Below are 14,298 nucleotides of genomic sequence, written 5' to 3' on the forward strand. Positions count from 1 at the left end.
GGTAGTAGAAGAGAGAGGAACAGGACAGAGAGCCAAGAAGGCTCAGATGTAGCTGGAGGAGCCCCCAGCAGCTTGACCCCAAACAAAAGCTGAGGGAGAGATTTTGGACACAGTGCTTTCAAACAAAAGACACTTGAAATTGAAACTTTTCACTTCTCATTTGGCCTTTGTTTCAATAGTTCAAGGACAAAAGGCTTCGTGCATTCAGTGTTAATCAAGAGCACTGATGTAAGGACCCAACTCCATCAGTACTCTCATCCCAATGGAACCAATCCAGAATAACCCCAAATTGATCAGTGCTATGTAACTGATATGGGCTGAAAATAATGGCCTCTATATTTCTTAAGAGAAAGTTCTGCCCATTTTAAAGACTGTGGTAATAAATACATGCAAGAGTTGAAGGCAGCAAAGAGTTGGATAGGCTATTATTCTCCAACCAATTCAATTTTTGAGCCTTATTTAAAGAATGCTAATTTTAAATGAGATGTTCTTCTGATCATTTCTACAATTGAGGGGATGTAAATTCACATTCGTAATGAATGCTTTTTTTAAATATTTGATTGCAGTAATCCAAATGATCCTATTTAATATCAAGGACAGAGCTGGTATCTATTTTTTGATAACTGCTTTGCATAGCATACTCCATACAGTTAAAATCTTTGGAGAACGGTTTTAGAAGATACAACTCTTTTGTAGGACAGTCCTGGTGGCTGGAACAGGCTCCTCTTTCAGACAGAGTGCTGGAAGGCCACAGAGTTAAAAGTCACAAATTCCAGGTTCTTTGTATTTTGTCCTAATAATGTTTTACTGCATTGTTCTAACCTCAAGCATCACCTGTTTGGACTTCAAAGAATAAGATGTGTTCATTTTGCCTGTCTCCTCTTCTTATCTTCTTGTCCTCGCCTTATCCTGTTGTCAGAGCTGGCAGGCCTTTATTCTGATTCCCAGTCTTCCTGTCCAGTTGTACCTTCTCCAGCCTGAAAACAACCTTCTTCAGCCTTGCAAGGTACATTTGATTGGCTTCTCATACTCAAGGTGATGAGTTTAAAACCCCACAGTCTTTGGAAAATGAACTGAAAACTTCAGTTCTTAGGACTGTACATGTGAAAATCCTAGGTAAAGAGTTTTGGAGGGCTTTTGACCAATGCAATTCAGCATGATAAAAATCCTTATAACAATTTAGCTTTTGTATGATAATTATATACACTGAGAGTCCATGAGAACATGTAAGAAATGCTATTTATTTCCATGTGTAATATGAATAATCATTATCCATGTTACAGAATAGGGAAGAAGACAAAAAGTAAGTACTGTATATATGTTGGTGATGTGCTGTTCGTAACAGGAATATTTTTATGTGTTCCACATGCTAATAAGTAAATATTTCAGTTGAGCAGAGTTTTATGTCATATATAGTTTTCTTAAGATTTAGAAAAAGATCCAGAATCAGATTTTCAGGAAAGCAGCAGAGTTGAGTATAATGCAGATGAGAAGCAACACTGTTCCTTGTGATGTCTTCAGGCATCCTTGAGCTGGAAGTTACAGCTAGCCAGGTGTCACGTGGAATTACAATATATATATTGCAATATATTACAATGTATACCTGCTATCCACTACAGTGCTTTATTGTTAATTACTATTATTCAGATACTATGCTGCCTGGAGTTTGTAGATACTGAAAGAATTTTAAGAGGAACATAGTCAGAATTTCTCAGTATAAGACCAGGAGACAAACATTTCACCTCTAACAGAGATTTGCTTCATGGCTCCGGACAAAACATCCACTCTCCCTTTGTTCTCTCTGTAAACAAAGGTTGGGATTTGTGTCTCATGGGATGTTGTGAGACTATTTTTTTTCTTATATGCATAAACTGTTTTGAAGGTGGAAAGGCCCAAGTCTTATTGCATAACAGCCTTGCAATTACATACACATGGAGCAGACCCCGTCTTTCTCAGAAAGGGACAAACAGCTTGGAACTCGGCAAGTACTCTACCCAACTAGAACAAATACAATTTTGCAGTCCATTGATTTCCATTTACAATGCCAAGTTTTATTTTATTTATTTTTTTTTAATATCTACATGCCACAACACCAACTTCCTTATTTTTTTCCTTTTTAAATGAAGTGTCACTGGCATGTGATCCTTATTAGCCTAGGGATATTTGGGGTAAGTTAAGAAAAAAAGATCAGCAGGCAAACAACACAGGGCTATTTAGGACAGTGTTGATGATGCAGCCCAAAATTGTTTTCTCCTTATGTGAGAGAGTTCAGGATTTCTGAGCATATTGGGCTACTATATAGCTGCATGGACTATGTGTGTTAGGGTCAGAGTTAAACATCTGGATCCTAGGTGTTGTTTAATGACTCTTAACAAATAATGGTAGCAAATGCATGAATGTTACTTGAGAAAAATTCTGTCCTACAGTGTGACTCTCTCTGCACTCCCCTAGCACTATGTGGTGCCCAGCACAGTACTGTGAGGCATCAAGTGAGAATCCTCCTGATGTTGATAGGCTGATGCTGGGAGTGGATCCTGACATGGAGTCCTCTCCACAGAGCCTGATCTTGGGCCATTTCACCAACTGGACATGCACCCTTCCAGCTTTCCTCTACCTGGTGTATGGGTCACTGTCACTGACTGTGACCATGGTTAGATAGTGCCTGCCGCTACTGAATGAGCAGAGGAGTCTGAGGCAGATCAGTGTATGTGCCGTTCTCTTAACTAGAGAAAGTGGGCTATCACCACTGCCGAAGGCACTACGAGAGATGGGGATGGCTGGGGAGGGAGGAGGGAGAGAGAGAGCAGGTAGCTACTGTTTGAGAGGAGCCATGCACCGATACCCTCTAAACTGTTGGAAGAAGGAAAGCTGTTGCTGATAATAGAAAGTACGCACAATACCTAGGGGCTGCAAAGCAAATTGACCTATCAATGATTAAATACGGGGAAGTTTGCATCGTCATTGTTCACACCGACTGGTGCTTAGGGGTAAATGGGAGATCAGGCTGTCAGGCTGTCAGCTTCTATGAGCCCTAACTTCACCCTGAAAGGGAGATGGCCATTTTCCCAAAAATGGCCCCAGCTCTTTCAGTTACAGCCAGTCAAGTCCAATGACATCAAGTATTAATCTAGCACAGAACTTGGGCTGTCTGAGTACATTTTATAACCAACAGCATATCAAATCCTTTAGACCTGATGACAATCACTCCTTTGTTGTCACATCAGTCAGTCACTTTAACCCAGATTCTCGGTCAATTCAAAGGAAAGAAAATGGTGCTTCAGAAAACTGACTACTGCAAAAGTACTTTAGAAAAATGAAGAGAAGGAAGGCAGAGCTGAAACTCATCACAAAAGATCCCACCATAAATTCAGGAGAACGCACAAGGAGCCTTAGATGACCTCGCAGCAAGATGCTGTGTTGCTGTTTTGCATACAGTTTCTCTGCAGGGGCAGACCTTGGATCATCCTGAATTTAGTCTTTGGGTTCGCAATTAGTTCAGAGCCTCAGGCCTGATCTGTTTGTGTAACAGCATTTATATTCCTTTTATAACAGAATTTCTGTCTGTATAACAGAAATTTCAAGCACGATGAAAGCAGACAAACCAGAAATCAGATTTCGCAAGGGGAGTGTGAAAAGGCAGGTCCAAGGCACCCATCTCTTTCAGTTGTTGTTGCCTGACCACAGCCCCCTCTAATCTGGCAGGCAGATGCCACCTTCAGAGGGACTCTGTGTCAGGCAGATCCTGCCTACATTTTCTCTGGCATCCAGAACTGGCACGATGCTTTGATCCACCTCTGATTTTGCCTATTGAATGTGCAAGGAAGAAACAACTCTTGAAGATGGTTAGCAGAGGGCTGAGCATGTAAGCACAGCACATTAACAAAACCCTCCAGTTAGCTGGGGGGAGGAAATGACAAAAATGAGAAGAATTTTGCTCTTCTCTGCACAGGACTAGAGCCAGTGAGAGAAAATTATAACTTGACCCTAAATTATTCAAAGGAAGCAAAGAAATAAAATATAGGCTGAAGAAGAATTCTTCCTAATAACTTGAACTAAAAGCCAAAGCACATTAACATATGAGGACTGGAAGATTCAGAGAAATAGCTGAAAGGAAATTGCATGCCTACAGTCTTGGAGGAAAATGTAGGAACTCACTTAATTTAGTAATACACCTGGCATATGCCTCAAGAAAGGGAAAGCTTCTACACTGTATTGGCACCACTCCTAACCTTACTGTGTACAGAATAGATGGCTCAACGAACAGATAAAGATTTTTAAATGTTCAGAGGAATTCTGCTGTGGAGTTTTTTTTCAAAAGGTATTTCTGAGTGAGCTGGAGTGGGAGAAAGGATCAGAAGACCAGCATGATCATTCTTGTTTGCATAGTCACCTAATAAATGATGCTTAGAGGCATAAGCTACCCCAGCTATGGAAAATATTCTACTTCAGTTTTTTTGCTTTAAGAGATCATCATGTGTGCTTTCAGGTGTCTCCCCAGTCCTTGGAAACCTGCTAAGAACCTCTGATATTTCCAAAGTTGGATACAAGTATCTGAGTCTAAGCTGTTTATTTTTAAGAACAAAAAGTCAGCAAATAAAGAAAAAATAGACCCGAACATGTTGCTTAAGGATGTGTCAGAGAATTCATGACATCATGTGAAAAGCTACTTCTGTGGCAATGGAGAGCAAAATCCAAGTGCATTGCTGAAGCTTAAAAGTAATTACTCTCTGGAAGGCTTGATAATCTTGTGACTGTTCTAGCAAGTGTTTGAACATGCACATGCACATGCACACACACACACATGCATGGGCCACGTTAGTTGCTGGTTCCCTTTGGGGCAGCTTTAGCTGCGAGGACAAAGGCAAAATAAGCACAGGGAAAGGAAGACCCTCTCAGTCCTTGATATTTTCATTACAGGATTTTGCAGTATAGTAGTCAGTGCAGCAGTTATTCTGCAAATGGAGAGCTCTGGTCTAGTGCTGTCAGTCTCACACCCACTGTTCGTGAACACCTACATTCCCTTTAAAAATAAAATTGTAAGAACTCTGAATACAAATGTGCGAAAGTTTTACTATTTAAAGGGATCTTCTGGAGAAACTATGTCAAATATGTAGCTCTTTCTAAAATGCCAGTGGCACCCAGGATTACTCGTTCTGCAACCACTGCTTTCTGTGGCCAGCCAGTAGATGGATGAAGCTCACATCCTGCGTGGGGCAACCCCTTCTCCCACCCGCCTGCCTTCTGCTTTGCTACTGCTTAGGCAAAAGCATTTCCAAAAGTGGGGAAAGGACTGGAAATTGCATGGGTTTCCAGCTGGCCACCTTAGTGGTTATCCTGAGTGATTGAAGCCGGTGGCCTGGGGATGAGTGGTGAGAGGCGTGCTCGCTGCCTCCTAGTGATGCTCTGGAAAGGGAGAAGGAGCAGGAGGGAGTGTGCTGTCAGCAAAGACCACCTACCCCAGCAGCACAGCTAGCTCTGCTAGCTTCAGACAAGTGTGCTTGTAGAGTATCGCGTGTGTGAGGGTCATGGAGGTGTGGGGGAAGCAGAGGGAGGGCAGGATGATGGAGGATGGCAGTGCAGGCACTATGCCCGGGTCTGTAGTGACCCATTCAGAGGTCCAAGTGCACCCTCGACCATCCCTCTGCTTGATGTATGTTGGCCAGCTTTAGTGGGTATTTGCACAGTTCTCAGCTTCCTGAAGAAGTGAGATGCCTTAGGGGTTACTGTTATTTAAGGGGAAAAGCAGGGTGTTTGAACAGGAATGAAGTCATCAACACCTGATATCCCGTTTGACAGGTAAGCTGATAGCATGAATGAGATGTTCACCCAGTCACAAGGCATTAAATATTTATGCTCTGACTTATACCAGCTCCGAGCTATTGTCAGAAGGACCATTAGCTGCTTACATCAAGACATTAAGCCAAATCCTGGCTCCAGTGAGGTCAGACATAAAACTCAAATTGATTTCAGTGGCAATAGAAATTAGTCTCCTAGACAGTGGTCAAGAGGGAGGAATTAGATGGCAGTTTGCTATCACCTAATAGGGCAAGTTCAAGTTAAATTCATTCAGGTTTTGTGACACATTGAAATTCTGTGTGTAAGTGTGCATACAGCACCAAGACACAGCAGTTATGGCACTAGGAGACCTAGTGTTGGTAGCTACTGAAAGCGATTTCCAAACTTTCCTGAAAATACAGATGACTGTTTTAGGAACTGAGAAACATGGACATCCTGGTTCCCAGCTGTATATGACTGACAGTGGCTCATCTATCTCGTATCGCTTAGCGCTATTCTTTTCATTTAATTACTCAACCAGACAGAAGTATTAAATGGTGTTTCAAAATTCTTTATTACGATATATGCTTTCCAGTAATTACCTCGCTCATTCTCTAATAGTAGCGGGAGAAAAAACCCTCCCCCCAGGTATTTCCTTCCTGTAAGAGTACACACCTCTTAGAGATGGATTTTGTTCTTTAGCCTTTTTTTTTGTTTTGAGTCGCATTTAGACTGGTGTCAGGAAGATGTGCCAATCTCTGGGAGCGTTCTTCAGTGTACATTTACATTTTCCCCTTGCTTTTAAGGAAATGCACGTGGACTATTTTTTAAATTTCCTATTTGCTTTTTATTTCTCTGTAATTTCCCATTGTGACCACTTTTAAAACGTATTTTCAGACTCCCTCCATTCTGCACACATATGAAGTAAGTTACATTTTGTTCTATCCTGGACCTAAATTTTACATTCATCATTAATCTGAACTCTTCCCCTTAGATTGGATAAGAAAATCTACAATTCAGAAGCAGGTCTGCTCTCCTGTGGTAATCCAAGTCTTAGATTTATTATCATAGCTAACAGTAAATACTGTATCCATTTTTAGAGAATGATCCAATCTGCTTGTATTTCCTGATCTTTCTTCTCATTCCTGTGTTATGATATGCTTTCTGCTTCTTAATTGTTTCCATATGAAATGGCCTCAGTCAAAGTGGTTGCAATGAATAACGTCCATTTCAAAATGTCAGCATTTTGGTCACAGCAGATAACCACGAGCTGATTACTCCCTGCGTACAGTAGCACTCCTTAAGGACAAGTAATAAGATCTGCAGTCTTGTTAAGTGAAAAACAGTAAAGACCAAATATTGCAGACCAAAGGCATCTTAGTAAATGTGATTTCTGCCCTTTTAGCCATCTTGATCCCATTTTTGATTTCTGCACAGCCATAAAATTTTGCTTTCCTTTCAGTAAAGCTGAATAGCATTAGGAACTAACTTAGCTTCTCTTCCCATGTGTTTAAAATATCTTTTGTCAAATAACTTGGGGGGTCTCTTTTATGTTTTCAGTACTGAGGCTGCTTTACTGAAGTATAAATCCAGGCCCCTTCATCAAGGCAGAAAGCTCTGCTGGTTCTGATGCTTTTCCACGGCTCAGTACAGGGCTGGATGCACTTAACTGAGAGGTGTGAAGGAGCATCCTGGAAGAGATGGAAGCTAAATATATTCTGCTACAAGATTTCTTCCATTCCTCTCTCCACCCCCAGATCCCAGAGACTACAATGGCTTATGCAGGGTTTTACATATGCAGCTAATGGTGGAGGGAGGAGAATTCCCACGGATAAAGAGCTTTAGCCCAGTACCAGTTCAGCACGCAGCCTGAAATGGTGCTGGGGTGAGTTTTGAGGGAAAGCGTTCCAAACTTTACTTCCAAAGAGACACCCTACACAATTATTTTTAGGAAAGGATCACTGGCTCTAAGGAGATTCTTCCCTACAGCTTTGATATGGGCACCTGGGTGAGGTGAAGAGGGGAGGGGATCTTACCTAGACCCCCCTGCACTTAGCGTTTCCTTTAGCTCTAAGGGGCTTCCCAGTTTGGGGAGTTTATTTTGTTCCAAACCACCCCTTAACACCCAGCTATATGTACGCGTCACGTGGCTTGCAAGTCTTAAGCGCTGTGGCTAGTCCTCCTGTGGCCAGGTGCCTGGTGACATCCTTTCCATCTCCTACAAAAGCATCACCTTAATCATGTTTAAGGAGCCCAACTCCATAAAAGCACAAAAGAGCAAACAAGAGTTTCCTCTCATTTGCCCCTGATTTTGTGCTTATATAATTCCACTAATTTCATTTGCATGAGAACAGAAACAGATCCCTAGTCTCTTGGTAGAAATTATTTTACAGGGCTGTTATCCAAACCAGAAGGCCAAGCAGGAGTCTACTTCACATGCACAAACCACCACAGCAGAACTGACATGCAAAGTCATTATTTTATTCTCACTCTTCATTTTTATGAACATTTATGTATGTTGTATGTAGTGGGATGGGGGGAGAGGAGCACAACAGCTGAGCAGCCCTCCCTCTTCCACACGTGAAAGTTGTCTAGCTGATTGGTTTTATCTCCAGGTACACAAAAGGAAATTAAACCATTAGAAGGGATACTGCAGAGCTGTAAACTCTGAGGGGAAGAAATTACTATCGGTTTGACAGGTTTGTAAGTGAATTACTTATTTATGTAGCTCAATAGATTTAATGTTAATCACAGATGAAAGACACAAGTTAAACACGCTTTGCAAACACATGCGTTGCCTTCTCACTTACTCGAGAACAGGTCAAGTTAAAATTGCTCCTCGTATAGCCACAGATAATCGAGGCGGGAGAGCTGAAATGAGGAACAAATGAAAGCAAACCAAATTGCTTTTAGAAGTTTCAAACGAGTATGCTGTTGGAAGTGCTATAAAGATAACACAAAAGAGCCAGTTAAAATTGTGGCTCAAGCTCAATTTTTTGCAAACAATCATAAATCTTAACTTCAACAGCTTTGTGCTCGTCTGGGAGCACTGGACAAGGAAAAAAAAGTTGACCTCATCATCATGTGAAGTTTCCTATTCCTGTCCTAAGTTGTCATTGGTAAAAGCAGGCAGCAAGAATTCCAGTTGTAAACAGTGATGTGCTGCCAATGTTTCAGCAAGGGTAGCCCACATTTTTTCCTCTCTGCAGCTGTAACTCAGCTTGTGCATAAGGGGCTCAGTGGCTGCAGAGGAGGAGGCTGCAGACCAGCCCTCCCTTCGTTTGCTTCTCTGGGGAAACATAAACGCCCTTTCTTAGGTACAACTAAAGAAGGAGATGCCGTAATTTGGCAAACAGACTTTGAGAGTCATAGTGTCTTGTTTCTGTGCAACTGCTCACAGAAATAGGAGCAAGAAGCCCTTATCCTCTCTTGCACCCGCCGCAACCACACAGCATAAAGACATGTCTGCAGGTCTTGCACCCTCCTGACTCATTTTCAGAGCTCATGGCCCTTGTCCAAATCATCCTCCTGAGAGGGAGGCAGGACACTTGCTTTTTGGGTGGCTCACCAAGAACCGTATGGGTGGCATTGCAGCCCTTCCAGGGAGAAGATATTCCTGAAACGTGGGGTGAAATTCAGCTCATCCCAAGTGCTGTGGGCTAGACATTGGTGTGGAGCTGAATTGCCTGATGCAGCAGAACAATTAGTTAGTTCCCTTCAAACATGTCCACCCAAGGCAGCAGGCGTGTGCTTCAGCATGCAACTCCCACTCTAGCGTGCAGGATGGCTCCCTCAAATTTAGATTTAAAACCACAGGGATTAGTGACCAGCTATCTCACTGTTTGCCTTGCCTGACAGTCTTCCTTGGTGCAAATAAAAATGTTTCCAGAATATATAATAGGAATCAACTGAATTTTTAAAGCATCATGCAGACAATGTACATCAGGTTGAAAAATGCCCTTGGTATCTGCTATCCCATGATTGAAAGATTCAAAAAGGAAAAAGCTCTAGTTAAAGGAAATCAGAAAAAAAAATCTTTGGAGCTAATTTTGGGGATAGTAACCTCCCTTTGAAATGTGTCTGTGCAGTCATAGTCCTGGACAACCTTGAAAATGTTTGGGTTTTTTTCCTGATTTATATCCTTAAAAGTATCCTGATATCTTTTTTTTTTTTTTTTTTTTTTTTCCCCCAGGCCTAGTCAATATTGTCATTTGAGCAACCAAAGGATCAGTTCTAAACAATTGGGAAAAATGTGCTTGTAAAACTGCAAATACCTATTTCCAAAAATAACTAGAACTGCTGTGGTTTCAGGGACAGAATATGCATTTTGAAATAGGACTAAATGTTTATTTACATGAGAGAACACGTTAGCTCTGGTCTACTGCGAAAATAATGGACATTAAACCCTAAACAGCATACAGTCCACTGAATAAGAAGTAGATTATATTTTAAAGAGAGATCTGTGGCTTAGTGATCTACTACAGGTTTTAAGCAAGAGAACTCACTTTGAGGCTTACCGAAAGCATAACTATTTTGGTAACAATCTATTTATTTTGATTTTAAAACTCTTTTAGGACTTACTTTAAACATAATGAAAGAAAATGAGAGGGGATGATAAATTAAAGCAAGAGTGAAGGTGAAGGGTTTTTGCGCCCTATAAAAAAGTGTTAGTCTAAAGGCGGATTGTCAGCTTCTTCACTTGGTCTTCTCTGTGCTGCTCAGTCGACGTAGTGAGGATTTAGTACGGGCTTACCCAGCCAGTGGTGGATTTTCTCCGAGGCATAGGTTGTCCACAGAGGTAAGAAAGCTGCCCCGTGCCCCTGCTTACCTCCATCACCCAGCGATGGAGATGGTGCGAGCAGTTAGAGGTGAAGAGATGCAGCCTGAGCAGAACAGGCTTGTGATACTTGACTGCTCGAGCAGCTAGCACTAATTTGAGCTGCCCAAAGGTCACGACTATTTATGCAGATAAAAGGTCAATGGCAAGCTGGCATGTGGCTGCAGGCTATCTTGGTACGCACTTCACCCAGAGCACTGATACAGGCTTCTGATTCACAGTTTGTCTTTCTGTATGAACTTTCAGGCCAAGCTCTGGCTGGGAAATAAAATTCTCTGCCATGGGAGTTGACACAGTTAGGAGCCAGATGCAGTTTTTGTGGCTTAGGCTCATCTGTAGCTAAATCAAACCTTTGAATCATTATTTATAAAAGACAGCCAAAATCTGAACTGTTTGCTCAGTATTTAGTCAGCCCTTATGTGGATAAACTTCTCAGAGAGCATGCCTGTGTACAGATAGAGGAAGAAGTGAATAAGATGCTCAGGATGTGACCCACTGAAAGAAAGCCTGTGAAACACCTACCAACTTCAACAGAGGTGGGCTTCGACTGTCAGTATGTAGACAAAAATCACTTTAAACATGCAGGACCTTAGAGCATAAGACTAAATTACATGGTTTGAATTTCCAGAGCAGTTTCAGTTTAGGTGAAATAATGTCTATTTGGGTGAAAAAGGGAAGTAGATATACTGTGTTTAGTCTGGTCAGATTCTATACTATATTTGAAATTTTAGAGTTGATAAGTGCTTCATCCTTTGCTGTCATTAGAAAATTAAAACATATCTTAACCTTCAGTTCCAGCAGCTGTCTGTCTACCTGCACCGATTTTAAACAAAATCCTTTTGCCTTCTGTTGTAAATCAGTCCTGTATACCCTGGTCCCCAATGGGAAGTGTGCCAAATGTTTTGTGACATTTCATTCACCCCCCCAAAAAAGCTAATGGGAAAGCATCATCACATTGATTTGTTTTTCATCACAGAGGTATTTGGCACTATGCCCTAATTAAGGTTGCAGCAATAACTCTATTATAAGCCTTGTTTTGCCTCCCCCGGTAATTTTTTAACAGGAGTTAGCTATTCTGTTATTTTTGTTTGCTAATAAAGAAAAAATACGATAGGATTAAAACCTCCCATGTAGAAAATCACCAACACTAACTGTCTTCAGACATGGAAAAGCATATTTTTCCTCTAGCCATCTCTTCCCATCAAAATGGAGAATTGCCAAGTTCTTCCTTGACCACAGTCTTCCTAGATTTCCACACCGGAGGAAGTTTAAATAGTTGTTCAGATGTGTTTTGTCGAAATTATTAATTCCATTATAATCCTTTTTCACTCTGTATTTTTGTGGGTTTGGCTTTGGGCAAACTGAAACCAATCCGTAACAATGGCAGTCTGGTTGGTGAATAAGCATGTTTTGTATCTGTTTTCATACTGAAAATGGCAAAATCCTAGCCACTGAGCATCTGCAAGTACTGTCTCGGTCGTATTCATCAAACCAAAGAAAGTCTCCGTTTGAGACTGAAGTTCGTTATTGTGTCTGCAGGTATGCAGCACGCAATTCAAACAGCTTGCAACTCACGCGGTGCAGCTGTAAGTGCTGTGACAGTAATAATCGTGTGGTGGTTCTCATGGACAAAGGCTTCTGGCCCACGTGTGAAAGTGCAAGTTACTCTTGAATTCTCTTTCTCTTACGGCTCATCAAAGGAAAGAAAAAGAAGCCTTTGCAGAGTCTGAAGACATTGGAATATATTCTGCAATTTCCTGGACTTTATACTACTTCTTGTAAGTGTTACGTTATTATTTCCAGTCCCTGGAAAACAGGGCTGTACTATAGATGATGACTCGGATTTCTGTTATCTTGGAGCAAATATGTTTTTTATGCTATCCCTCCTATTAAGGTATTTCAGAAAATGAACCACACAAAAAGCAAGATCTTGCTCATAATTAGTGTTGAAGGCCATCTATTCTTGTACTTCAAGAACATGGTTTGGAAAGGGAATCTCTTACTGCCTCTGCCCAGGCAGCTTTCTCATCTTCCAGAGTGGTATGCTGGTGAGATGAAGACCTAGAGCTATGGTTTCCTCGTAGGAGTCCAGAAAATTCTGCACGTTTATGGGTAATGTTCCATCAGAAATCTTCATAATATGGAGGCAGTTGTTTATCTCTTTAAAAAACAAAACAAACAAACAAAAGATAAAGACTGTGAGTCCCACTGATTTTCTACTCTTAATCTTAGTCTAGAGCCTATGATTAGATGTCACATCTTCCTCCAGCCTCTCTCACTTTTATGTGAGTACACCTATATACCTTTTTGGACTCTCCTGCCTTGTTTCATTTTAGTGAATGGTCACAATATAGTTAAAGACTCAGCTTTAGGTCACCTGAATCAGCTTTACAACATCTAGCCTCGAGTAGGAGACCTGTGTAATCCCCACAGTAGAGCTCTGTATCAGCTAACTGCAAACATGAATGGCTTCTTGAGTTGGCCTGGCAGTTCGTGTTAAGCACCAACACTGCTAAAGCTGCCTTGCTATCCATATCTGAGTTACTTAAATGCTCATTTGGATATGACTGCATCGGCTTCAGTGTTGACACAGCTATGCAACATAATCTGAAAGTGTTTGATGCAGTCCCTTCTACCTGGGATTTGGACCATGTAGTGCTCTCATTTATGCACTTTCTACAGAAACCAAAGTGGTGGGAGAAATCCTGTGTCCTATTCTGTGGTGGAAGAGGTGCCGTCCCAGTGTTTTACTGGCACTATTCAGTCCAGGTAGGAGTGCTTCAGGGATTGGGCACAAAGGACAGGGCAAGGCTGTCAACATGCAACAAAAAAGTGCAGCTATTCCCACAACCCTGTTTATATTGGAGGTGGTGTCTTCCATCCAACACAGTCAACAAACCTCTATTTATTCCTAACCCCTGCTGCCATCCAGGTGAGGTGAGGGTAGCTGGATGAGCAGTCACCCCAATTCCTCCCAGTTCTCAGCATTCTGCACTGTTCGATCAATACATGCTCTCAGGATACCAGAAATAGGGATGTCTCAATTAGCACCTTAAAATTTTGCACACAGCAACGTTTTTCCTTACTGAGGGGTGAAGGGGCCTTCCACGTACATCTGGGTGGCTAAATATTAATTTACACCCTAGTTTTATCCCCGTAAATTTAGAACTGGGGATGAAGGCCTTTCTCAGGGTGGCAGGTTCTCTGTTACAGACAAAGCTGGAAAAAATTAGACCCATTATGCAAAATCAGCCATGAGCTATTTTCCTTCTGTACATAGCAGTTAGTTAAATGCTCAGTTTTAGTACTCACTATAAGTAGAGAACTTCTTCCTTCTTACCTCAGAAATACACTTGTAAAACTTGCACTTAATTTCTAATTAGGTTGTTCAGATTATTACTATAATCTACACAGAAATGACATAGCAAAATTTGAAGGCAGCTATAGCATTTTATACCATTGCACAGAAGTCTCTATATATCAGTCCACACAATCTATTAAAGTATTATTAAACCAATAGAATAAATTGAATTTATACAATATTAAATATACTACATAAAGTAACTGTGAAAACTGCTGGCATATACAGCTCATCTAACCTTGTAACTCAAATTGCTTTTCTAATTTGTTGCCTTAGTCCTGAAACTGGACTTTTATAAAACTGTATTTGGCGGGGGGGGGGGGGG

Source organism: Athene cunicularia, assembly GCF_003259725.1.
Source record: "Athene cunicularia isolate RWA chromosome 3 unlocalized genomic scaffold, athCun1 chr3_part1, whole genome shotgun sequence".
NCBI classification, from domain to species: domain Eukaryota; kingdom Metazoa; phylum Chordata; class Aves; order Strigiformes; family Strigidae; genus Athene; species Athene cunicularia.